Source organism: Hyla sarda, chromosome 1 (assembly GCF_029499605.1).
Source record: "Hyla sarda isolate aHylSar1 chromosome 1, aHylSar1.hap1, whole genome shotgun sequence".
NCBI lineage: Eukaryota > Metazoa > Chordata > Amphibia > Anura > Hylidae > Hyla > Hyla sarda.
The window spans coordinates 609999705-610013478 of NC_079189.1; positions in this window are offsets into that span (position 1 = coordinate 609999705).

Below are 13774 nucleotides of genomic sequence, written 5' to 3' on the forward strand. Positions count from 1 at the left end.
AACACCTCAGAGAGAAGGGACTTATTCCAGTGATGAAGAATTCCAGGACATGACCAGATTAGAGACACAAAATCACTTCTATCTTTTGGCTTCTAGGACATTATTCTGATGGAAGAACTTTACACATTATAAAAAGTCCTATAGGTGTTGGGGAACATTTATAGACAATTATCCCAAGTAAAAGAAGTAAGGCTGGGTTCACACTAAGTTTAGTACTTACGGTTCCCGTATACGGCTGGGAGGAGGGGTGGCGGGTCTTAATCGCGGCGCCCGCACTCAGCCGTATTCGGGAACAGTATTTAATGCATGTCTATGAGCCGACCGGAGTGAACCGCAGCCTCCGGCCGGCTGCGGTTTCGGCCGTATGCGGTTTCCTGACCGCAGGCAAAAACGTTGTCGACCGCGTATTTGCCTACAGTCGAGAAGCCGCATACGGCCGAAAACGCAGCCGACCGGAGGATGCGGTTCACTCCGGTCGGCTCATAGACATGCATTCCCGAATACGGCTGAGTGCGGGCACCGTGATTAAGTTCCAGCCGTATACGGGAACCGTAAGTACTAAACATAGTGTGAACCCAGCCTAATACAGTAACTCACCACTAAGGATGAGGGAGCCGAGGCCCGGAACCCGGATTTAACCCCAATTTCGCGGTTGCAGTGACTGGCAGAAACTCTGAACATTTCCAGGTTCAGATTGCGTGTCCCGAATAATGTGTGCAATAATAACATGAGGGATGAAGAACACATGGCGTTTTGGTGCCCAGAGGAAGCAGGAAGTACAGGGGAAGGGAAATGGCGTCAGGTTGACCAGCATTCCTTACAACTATCACATGATCACCCCAGGTTTATGATGATTTACTGGTTTATGTGTCAATCAGGTCCAAGGCCAATAGGAGACAGCCTTCATCTGTGGGTTCATCTCAGGGACCTTCCGTCCATTCCTGCAGAAGCCTTATCGTGCACTACAAATCCCAGCCAGCCTTTTTCCAGGCACAGTACAACTGAACAAAGCTGTGGGCTGACCTGTATGATAGCAATACGTATTTAAATTACTGTAGACGCATCACAGACATCTAAAACGCCTTACTGACATTTATAGGGTTAAAGCACACACACAGTATATCTACCCGTTGTAAGCTAACAGTGCAAGAAAAGTGCAGACAAACCACATTCATTAGCCCTCCAAAGCTCCTGTACATCCATATTCTTGGTTTAATCAAACACATGCTGTATTTCCCTGGTTGTACAGTAAAAAAAAAATACATCGCTGGTGAGCGGTGAGGCTGATATTGTTGCCTGTTCCCCCAGTTTCAGAAGTGAAACCTGATTCGATCAATCCCTCAGCCCCTGTACTACTACTCCCAACATGTAACAGACTGTTCCATGATGGGAGTAGTAGTACTATCGCTACAGTAGTCTCCCCAGCCGCCCACAGACTCCTGCAGCTGGGAAACTACTACTCCTATTTTGGAAACAAGTCTGTTCCATGATGAGAGTTGTAGTAGTACTGCAGCAGTGCAGGAGTCCTGTATGGCTGCAAAGAAAAGATGCGGAAACTATGTGAGCATTTCCGCACAGATTCCCCACAAATTCTACATCTTTTTACCATCTGCAGAATTCTGCACCGAACCAATGCGGATATAGAATTCATGCAGATGTGAGGAATTTACATTGTGTGACCACGGCCTAAGTCTTGTGAGATAATGACCCCTAAATCCCTTTCCCCAGACACTGAGGTCAGGACTGTATCACATATTCTATATTATGCCCGGGGGTTATTACCCCCCATTATCTTGCACTTCTCCACATTAAATGTCAGTGTCCAGAGTTCTGACCATTCCTCTAGATTATATCAATCCTTTCCCGTTTGTCGTATCCCTCCAGGAACATTAACCCTGTTACAAATCTTTGTATCATCTGCAAAAAGAACAATACTGAACCCCCGAGACCTTCTGTAATATCACGAATAAGAATATTACACAATGGGCCCCAGTACAGATCCCTGAGGGCCCCACTGGTAACAAGACCTTGCTCTGAATATTCTCCATTGACTTCAACCCTTAATACAATACAATATGGAGTCCAAGCCCAAAGACTTCTATGTGAACAGTGTCAGAAGCCTTAACCTGGGATCAGTGGAGGAGGAGGGAAGCATAAGCTACTTCCACCGACCAATCCTGGAAAGAGAGTCTACTCCTGTCAGTCTCTGGGATTTGGCGTATTGCCGCTCCGAGCAGGCACATCTGAAGGCACCACATAGCGGTCCTTAGGCGGCGGATCCGCAGCGTAAAATACGAAGTGTATACACCCGTGGGGACGTTTAGTTTTTATAAGAGAAAGGACTTTGTATATTAAAATATATATATATATATATATTTTATTTTTTTTTTCAACTTTTTTGAAAGGGGGTTGATTAAATGTTTTTTTTATTGGGAAGGTTAATTCACATTTATTATTTATTATTATCATTTATTATTTTTTACAATTCTTTTCTCACTCTTAGTCCCCACAGGACTATTACATGCAATCTGTAGATTGCATACACTCATTAATGCTATGCCAAAGCATAGCATTGATCAGTGTTATCGGTGCTCCTTTACTAATGGCTGGCAGCAGTAAAGGAGCGACGATTGGTCGCACGGAGCAGGGTAAGGGACCTCCAGCTGATTTCACGTGGTGATCCCAATCAGCATCCCTGAGCTAAACGGCGATTAACTTCAGGACTTTTAGACGCTGCAATCAACTTTTAGGGGTTATTGCGGATCCCGGCTATGACACACGCTCAGCTGCTAAGTGCACTGCATAGCTAAGGGAGTGGAGGGTGCAGGCGGCTTACCACACCTTCATGATACCTGCCGGCGGGGACATCCCTACAGCTCTACTGTGTACACATACAGCTCAGCTACATGTACATTACACATATACAGCTCTACTGTGTACACATACAGCTCAGCTACATGTACATTACACATATACAGCTCTACTGTGTACACATACAGCTCAGCTACATGTACATTACACATATACAGCTCTACTGTGTACACATACAGCTCAGCTACGTGCACATTACACATATACAGCTCTACTATGTACACATACAGCTCAGCTACATGCACATTACACATATACAGCTCTACTGTGTACACACAGCTCAGCTACATGCACATTACACATATACAGCTCTACTGTGTACACATACAGCTCAGCTACATGTACATTACACATATACAGCTCTACTGTGTACACATAAAGCTCAGCTACATGCACATTACACATACAGCTCTACTGTGTACACATACAGCTCAGCTACATGTACATTACACATATACAGCTCTACTGTGTACACATACAGCTCAGCTACATGTACATTACACATATACAGCTCTAGAGTACACATACAGCTCAGCTACATGTACATTACACATATACAGCTCTACTGTGTACACATACAGCTCAGCTACATGTACATTACACATATACAGCTCAGCTACTTGCACTTTACACATATACAGCTCTAGAGTACACATACAGCTCAGCTACATGTACATTACACATATACAGCTCTACTGTGTACACATACAGCTCAGCTACATGTACATTACATGACTGGAGAGGTGACACTGCTGGGACATTTTACAGTAATGGAGGGGTCTGGTGATGACTGGAGAGGTGACACTGCTGGGACATTATACAGTAATGGAGGGGTCTGGTGATGACTGGAGAGGTGACACTGCTGGGAATGCATGGACATTATACAGTAATGGAGGGGTCTGGTGATGACTGGAGAGTTGACCCTGCTGGGACATTATACAGTAAGGGAGGGGTCTGGTGATGACTGGAGAGTTGACCCTGCTGGGACATTATACAGTAATGGAGGGGTCTGGTGATGACTGGAGAGGTGACACTGCTGGGACATTATACAGTAATGGTGGGGTCTGGTGATGACTGGAGAGGTGACACTTCTGGCACATTATACAGTAATGGAGGGGTCTGGTGATGACTGGAGAGGTGACACTGCTGGGAATGCTGGCACATTATACAGTAGTGGAGGGGTCTGGTGATGTCTGGAGAGGTGACACTGCTGGGACATTATACAGTAATGGAGGGGTCTGGTGATGTCTGGAGAGGTGACACTGCTGAGACATTATACAGTAATGGAGGGGTCTGGTGATGACTGCAGAGGTGACACTGATGGGAATGCTGGGACATTATACAGTAATGGAGGGGTCTGGTGATGACTGGAGAGGTGACACTGCTGGGACATTATACAGTAATGGAGGGGTCTGGTGATGACTGGAGAGGTGACACTGCTGGGACATTATACAGTACTGGAGGGGTCTGGTGATGACTGGAGAGGTGACACTGCTGGGACATTATACAGTAATGGAGGGGTCTGGTGATGACTGGAGAGGTGACACTGCTGGGAATGCTGGGACATTATACAGTAATGGAGGGGTCTGGTGATGACTGGAGAGGTGACACTGCTGGGACATTATACAGTAATGGAGGGGTCTGGTGATGACTGGAGAGGTGACACTGCTGGGACATTATACAGTAATGGAGGGGTCTGGTGATGACTGGAGAGGTGACACTGCTGGGACATTATACAGTAATGGAGGGGTCTGGTGATGACTGGAGAGGTGACACTGCTGGGACATTATACAGTAATGGAGGGGTCTGGTGATGACTGGAGAGGTGACACTGCTGGGATATTATACAGTAATGGAGGGGTCTGGTGATGACTGGAGAGGTGACACTGCTGGGACATTATACAGTACTGGAGGGGTCTGGTGATGACTGGAGAGGTGACACTGCTGGGACATTATACAGTAATGGAGGGGTCTGGTGATGACTGGAGAGGTGACACTGCTGGGACATTATACAGTAATGGAGGGGTCTGGTGATGACTGGAGAGGTGACACTGCTGGGACATTATACAGTAATGGAGGGGTCTGGTGATGACTGGAGAGGTGACACTGCTGGGACATTATACAGTAATGGAGGGGTCTGGTGATGACTGGAGAGGTGACACTGCTGGGACATTATACAGTAATGGAGGGGTCTGGTGATGTCTGGAGAGGTGACACTGCTGAGACATTATACAGTAATGGAGGGGTCTGGTGATGACTGGAGAGGTGACACTGCTGGGAATGCTGGGACATTATACAGTAATGGAGGGGTCTGGTATGACTGGAGAGGTGACACTGCTGGGAATGCCTGGACATTATACAGTAATGGAGGGGTCTGGTGATGACTAGAGAGGCGACACTGCTGGGAATGTATATGTATATGCATGTATAAAATATGTATACATTACTATCGGAAAGCTGCCATAAAGCCTCATCTATGTAGTTTACCCTGTCTATAAGGACAGTGCCCAACGCCCCCCCTTGCCACTGTTGTTATGAACAGGGTCGACTATACGGATGAGGCTTGACGGCAGCTTTCTCATAGTTATGTATACAAAGTATTAACCCCTTAAGGACTCAGGGTTTTTCCGTTTTTGCATTTATGTTTTTTCCTCCTTACCTTTTAAAAATCATAACCCTTTCAATTTTCCACCTAAAAATCCATATTATGGCTTATTTTTTGCATTGCCAATTCTACTTTGCAGTGACGTTAGTCATTTTACCCAAAAATGCACGGCGAAACGAAAAAAAAAAATCATTGTGCGACAAAATCGAAAAAAAAAAAACGCCATTTTGTAACTTTTGGGGGCTTTCGTTTCTACGCAGTGCATATTTCGGTAAAAATTACACCTTATCATTATTCTGTAGGTCCATACGGTTAAAATGATCCCCTACTTATATAGATTGGATATTGTCGTACTTCTGGAAAAAATCATAACTACATGCAGGAAAATTTATACGTTTAAAAATGTCATCTTCTGACCCCTATAACTTTTTTATTTTTCCACGTACGGGGCGGTATGAGGACTAATTTTTTGCGCCGTGATCTGAAGTTTTTATCGGTATGATTTTTGTTTTGATCGGACTTTTTGATCACTTTTTATTCATTTTTTAATGTTATAAAAAGTGACCAAAATACGCTTTTTTGGACTTTGGAATTTTTTTGCGCGTACGCCATTGACCGTACGGCTTAATTTATGATATATTTTTATAGTTCGGACATTTACGCACGCGGCGATACCACATATGTTTATTTATTTTTTTACACTGTTTTATTTTTTTATGGGAAAAGGGGGGTGATTCAAACTTTTATTAGGGAAGGGGTTAAATGACCTTTATTAACACTTTTTTCTTACTTTTTTTTTGCAGTGTTATAGGTCCCATAGGGACCTATAACACTGCACACACTGATCTCTCATCCTGATCACAAGCGTGTATTAACACGTCTGTGATCAGCATTATCGGCGCTTGACTGCTCCTGCCTGGATCTCAGGCACGGAGCAGTCATTCGTCGATCGGACACCGAGGAGGCAGGTAAGAGCCCTCCCGGTGTCCGATTAGCTGTTCGGGACGCCGCGATTTCACCGCGGCGGTCCCGAACAGCCCAACTGAGCAGCTGGGATACTTTCAGTTTCACTTTAGAAGCGGCGGTCAGCTTTGACCGCCGCTTCTAAAGGGTTAATACCACAAATCGCCGCGATCGGCGATGTGTGTTATTAGCCGCGGGTCCCGGCCGTTGATTAGCGCTGGGACCGACGCGATATGATGCGGGATCGCGGCGCGATCCCGCTTCATATCGCGGGAGCCGGCGCAGGACATAAATATACGTCCTGCGTCGTTAAGGGGTTAAAAGAAGATCCCAGAGATCTCCTGTGTCATCTCTTCCTACAGAAGCCCCATCGTGCACTACAAATCCCAGCCAGCCTTTTTCCAGGCACAGCACAAATGAACAAAGCTGTGGGCAGCAGGGACAACTAAAACGCCTTACTTAAATTCATGGGGTTTAAGCACACACACAGTATATCTACCAGATGTAAGCTAACAGTGCAAGAAAAATGCGGACAGATAATACACATTAGCCATCCAAAGCTCCTGTACATCCATATTCTTGGTTTAATCAAACACATGTTATATTTCCCTGGTTGTAAGATAACAGCGCAGTTCAAAGCATTGAAAGATAAAGTTGTCTAGTAGGTAAGTTAAAAAATAATCCCAAAAGGATCAAAATAAGAGGACAGAAGACCCCTGCCATGTCCTCTGCCAGTAAAAATGTTGGTGACAGTACCAGCACCAGTACAGGCAGCAGCAGCCAGGTGCCTAGTGGTAGTAGTAGAAGCCGTGTCAGCCGTCCAAAGTTCACACTGCCTGCCAGGGGTTGTGGGGTTTCAGAGGATAGTACTGTCCTTCTGAACTGGTTAAATCATTCGAGGTCTTCTCAGGAAGAAGAGTCTGACTATATGATGTTAAGCCGGCTGTCAGTGGATTCCTCCTCCTCTACAGTTCATGGTGCGATGGAAATGTCAGTCCGAGACACAGAAGGATAGCACTAACTACGAGGAGGAGTTGTGTCACAGTCAGCCTTTGGAGCGTGTTGCTGAGGGGGTGCAGTGGCTGAGCATAGCACTGGTGGGACTGGTGGTAATAGGTGTGGTGGGGATACTGTAAGGCATCATGGTGGAGGTCATAAATTCATTGTAGTAAAAGAAACAGTTGGAGCACTCATCACAGATCCTGTTGTGAAGTTCATTGAAGATCCATAAACTTGAACATATACAACAAACCCCCGTGCAGCGGGCAGAGCTAAGAGGTGAGGAGCGTGCATCCGGGTGGCAGGTCCTGTTTCATACTGGTAGGCGTTTCCTCAGACCCCCGGTGACCATGTTCTGAGGGGAACAAGGAGACCACGATCACACATCAGAAGTTCTTACTGAGAGGAGTGGTGGGGATGATAGAAACATAGAACGTGTCAGCAAATAAGAACCATTTGGCCCATATAGAATGCCCAATATTCTGGATACTATTAATAGTCCCTATCCTATATGGAGTATAGCTTTATACCTATCCCTGTCATATATGAAGGATAGCCTTATACCTATCCCTATCTTATATGAAGGATAGCCTTATGCCTATTCCTATCTTATATGAAGGATAACCTTATGCCTTTCCCTATCTTATATGATGGAGATATTGGCCCTCATTTACTATTGCAAACCCGACATGTTTTGTTGGGTTGTGCGCCAGGTTCTGTCTGCGCCAGATAGTGCGCCAGAATTGAAAAAAAAACCAACTAACTCCAGTTTGCTAAGAAAACCCCAAGATAAGGGGCGTGGCCGCTGGGAAAAGGGGCGTGTTCCCGACATTTTCACAAAAACCCAACATATTTACTAAGGTTTCCACATAAAATGTGGTGGATTTGAGCTGAGGAAAACCAGACAGATCAGATAAGGTGTAAAAAAAAAAGCAAAATGTAGGGAAAGGGGAAAATGTAGTAAATACCGTGGGAAATAAATTGTAGGGAATTAAAACCCACAAAGAAACCTACATAACAATATGTAAATCAGGGCCATTATGCAATTGTAGAGAGGGAACGTTTGGCCCTTGAGTCCCTCAAATATTATTTGTTGGGAAGAAGGTTTAGGTTAGTCACTGACCATGCCCCTCTGAGGTGGATGTACCTAAGTAAAAAGAAAAATAGCAGAGTAACAAGATGGTCTCTAGCTCTGCAGGCCGAAAACTTTATATTGGAGCATAGGTCTGGTCGTCTGCAGGAAATGTCTCCTGTGCTCTGCCTTATGGTTACAGATCCTCATTCCCAGTGGCCTTGGGGGAGATTTATCAAAACCAGAGGAAAAGTTACCCATAGCAACCAATCAGATCGCTTCTTTCATTTATAACAAGACCTCTGCAAAATGATAGAAGAGATCTGATTGGTTGCTATGGGCAACTGGACAACTTTTCCTTTGTAGAATAAATCTCTCCCTTTGTGTATTTTGTCCTGTTATTGTCGGTGTCCATACATCTTCTTATCCACATAGACACCTACAGTCCCCGCCCTCTGACATATACATTATAATACATGTATATACTATAATACTATAATACATGTATATACTATAATACTATAATACATGTATATACTATAATACTATAATACATGTATATACTATAATACTATAATACATGTATATACTATAATACTATAATACATGTATATACTATAATACAGACATTTAGTGTATTGTGTCCTGTTATTGTCGGTGTCCATACATCTTCTTATCCACATAGACACCTACAGTCACCGTCCTCTGATATATACACTATAATACATGTATAGACTATAATACTATAATACATGTATATACTATAATACTATAATACATGTATATACTATAATACTATAATACATGTATATACTATAATACATGTATATACTATAATACTATAATACATGTATATACTATAATACTATAATACATGTATATACTATAATACTATAATACATGTATATACTATAATACTATAATACATGTATATACTATAATACATGTATATACTATAATACTATAATACATGTATATACTATAATACATGTATATACTATAATACAGACATTTAGTGTATTTTGTCCTGTTATTGTCGGTGTCCATACATCTTCTTATCCACATAGACACCTACAGTCACCGTCCTCTGACATATACACTATAATACATGTATATACTATAATACTATAATACATGTATATACTATAATACTATAATACATGTATATACTATAATACTATAATACATGTATATACTATAATACTATAATACATGTATATACTATAATACTATAATACATGTACATACTATAATACTATAATACATGTATATACTATAATACTATAATACATGTATATACTATAATACTATAATACATGTATATACTATAATACTATAATACATGTATATACTATAATACTATAATACATTATAATACTATAATACATGTATATACTATAATACTATAATACATGTATATACTATAATACTATAATACATGTATATACTATAATACATGTATATACTATAATACTATAATACATGTATATACTATAATACTATAATACATGTATATACTATAATACATGTATATACCATAATACTATAATACATGTATATACTATAATACTACAATACATGTATATACTATAATACATGTATATACTATAATACTATAATACATGTATATACTATAATACTATAATACATGTATATACTATAATACTATAATACATGTATATACTATAATACTATAATACATGTATATACTATAATACTATAATACATGTATATACTATAATACTATAATACATGTATATACTATAATACATGTATATACTATAATACTATAATACACGTATATACTATAATACTATAATACACGTATATACTATAATACTATAATACACGTATATACTATAATACTATAATACACGTATATACTATAATACTATAATACATGTATATGCTATAATACTATAATACATGTATATACTATAATACATGTATATACTATAATACTATAATACATGTATATACTATAATACATGTATGTACTATAATACTATAATACATGTATATACTATAATACATGTATATACTATAATACATGTATATACTATAATACTATAATACATGTATATACTATAATACTATAATACATGTATATACTGTAATACTATAATACATGTATATGCTATAATACTATAATACATGTATATACTATAATACTATAATACAGGTATATACTATAATACTATGAAAGAACCTCTAAATAAATATAAAGGTGTGGGGGAAGTGCTATTTAAGACATAACTTTTAATATATGCTTACTAAAACACACCAATTTGTGCAAAGTGATTATTCCCAAATAAGAATAAAATAATGCGACACAGGATCCGTTAGGACCACCACCCATCTGGTGGATTTATCATGAATCTAATGTGTAGATACACATCTTTAGTCATAAATCACTAATAAAAAATATAATTCTCAATGCGTTTCCACTCCAATTCAGAGTGGCCTCAGGAGAATGTCAAAATAATAGAGATAATAAGAGTATCACATTTAAATTTAAACAGGCATGGTAATACTGAGTGACCCACGATACAAGGTATCACTCAGAGGGTGTGATCTATCCCAGCTGAAACATGAGAATGCCGGCACTGGATATATACAGTATCTTACATGCTGTTTATATGATTTAATTTTGGATCGTGATGGCTAGTTTGGTGACTGGTTCACCTAATTTGGCAGATTGGTTATCGGAGGCCAAGGAGGTATTCTCGGGGGGCGTGTGTACTCGCAGCCTAAGTACACACCCTCCCTGAAAATTGCACTTAGGGATCTTGTTACCTGTTATAAGGATTACGCTATTTCCTTCTGGGAAATCCAGACTTTTGAAAGTCATCTCAGACACAATATTGTTCCAAGAGGTCTCAGAATCCCAATTTTACCAGCACCCAGACTTAGGACTACAGCAGTCCTTAAAAAGTGGGAATCTGAGGCTACGGCCACCTCACTCAAGTTCATTCAGATTTTGCTTGATGAAGAGAAAAGTAGATTAACAATAGCAGAAAGCAAACTGAATGAACAGCGTGATACGGTACTCAGATTCAAGGACGATCCAGAATTTAACAACAAAGAAACACATACTAAAACTGTATTAGAACGCTTCCAATATCAGCTAAAAGAAAGGAAACACATACAGTTCATTAGAGATTTACAAGAATTCAGAGAAAACAGAGCATATACTGTGTTATCTAGAGTACCTACACCCCGTGAATCAGAAACTGATATTTCATCCTCGGATACCGAGCCAGGTGAAGGGGACAGAGGAACAGGGCGAGGTAATCGAGGAGGCAACACTAATCGTGCACGGGGAGGTCGAGGTAATACACGTGGACGGGGAAAATATAAAAAGAAATTTAATAACTCAGAATGGTCAGATACGGGTTCTGTACCCTCATCCTCCTCTGGGCATTTTTTAGGTGGGGAACAGAGGGATCACAGTCGAGATCCCTACCCCACCAGAGCCAGGGAACCCAGGATTTAAGTAACTCCAATGAATCAGTCTCTCTTGAGGTAATTAATCTGTCACAACAAAGTTTGACTGCTGAACAGGTGGCGGTCCTCTCACGAGGACTTTCATTCGTTCCTACTGTCCATTTTGATCTTTTCAACTGGGTGAAGGACCTCCACCTGTTTGGGCGTAAACTCAAATGGAAGAAATTCTTCAGGGTGCGTGACAGAAAGGAGTGTATGGAGCTAGGCATTGGCCTGAATGAATTGCCTGCGGCTAGAGACCTAGCATCACTACTGGAAGACAATCAAAGACCCGGAGGAGTAGGACCATTTACTTCTTGTAAACTTCAAAGTAAAGTGTTTCCATCAGTGGGAGAGACTTCCTGCGTGGATGTGCTCCTAGATCTGGTGATACGAGACATTGAGAGCCTTGAGATTCCCCCCTTGCCTGCGGGTAGAACCAACTTCTCGTATAATAAAAAACTGGCGATCAAACAACTTCAGCAGAACGAGCAGTTGGTTATTAAATCAGCAGACAAGGGGGGAAATATTGTGGCCATGGACCGTACGCAATATATCAGCATGTGTAATAGATTACTGAATGATAGATCTACGTATGAAATTTTACCCTCTGATCCGATGGTATAGACGTGGAAGCACTGTATTCTTCTATTCCACATGACATCAGCTTGGCAGCGGTCTCGTACTTTTTATCACAGAGAGGTATACAGATGAGACCTCATAATGAGTTTGTTTTGGAACTTTTGCGCTTCATATTGACACACAACTATTTCCTCTTCGACAGAAAATACTTCCACCAACTCAGAGGGACCGCTATGGGGAGCCCTAGTGCCCCCAGTTATGCGAATCTCACTCTGGGCTGGTGGGAGGCTACCCAGGTATTTGTCGAGGAGAGGGAATGGTTCAGTGAACGTGCCCTTATCTGGGCACGATTCATTGATGACATCTTTATCTTGTGGCAGGGCTCTGCCAAGGAATTCGAGGAGTTCCTGAGATTACTCAATCAGAATTGTTTAGGATTATCATTTACACATGAGTACCATGATGCACACATTCCTTTCTTGGATATCTCTATTCAGAAGACGACTGGAGGTAACTTGCGTGCCACCATTCATAGGAAAGGTACGTCTACGAACAGCCTCCTGAGGTGGGAGAGCTGCCACCCGGGACCCCTTAAAAGGGGTATCCCGCGGGGGCAGTATCTCCGCCTCAGGAGGAACTGTTCTGACAAACAGGACTTCCTACAAGAAGCGCAAGACCTAAGAAAGAAATTTAGGAACAGGGGTACCCTGATCACATTTTAAGATCAGCCTATCAACATGCCTTGCATACTCCTACGGAAAGTTTACTGACACCGAAGCAGACAGATGAGGGGGCACAGCCCTTGAGAGTTGTTGCTACATTTGACCATGCAGCCCCATTAATACGGAGGATTCTCGAGAAACATTGGAGGATCCTACACATGGACCCTGATTTGAGTGATTCCATACCACTTGGACCACAGATCACCTATCGGAGGGGACGAAATATAGGTGATCTGGTTACACACAGCTACTTATCACCTACTAGTATTGGAGGAAATACCTGGTTTGACAGGGCGAATGTGACGGGCACTTATGCTTGTGGACGATGTAAGTCTTGTCTTAACATTTTGAGAGTTAGGGAGATTCTCAATGAAAGAACAGGAAAGATGCACAAGATTCGTGATTTTATTAATTGTAATACTAGTGGTGTCATCTATCTAGCTATTTGTCCATGTCATATGAGATATATTGGGAA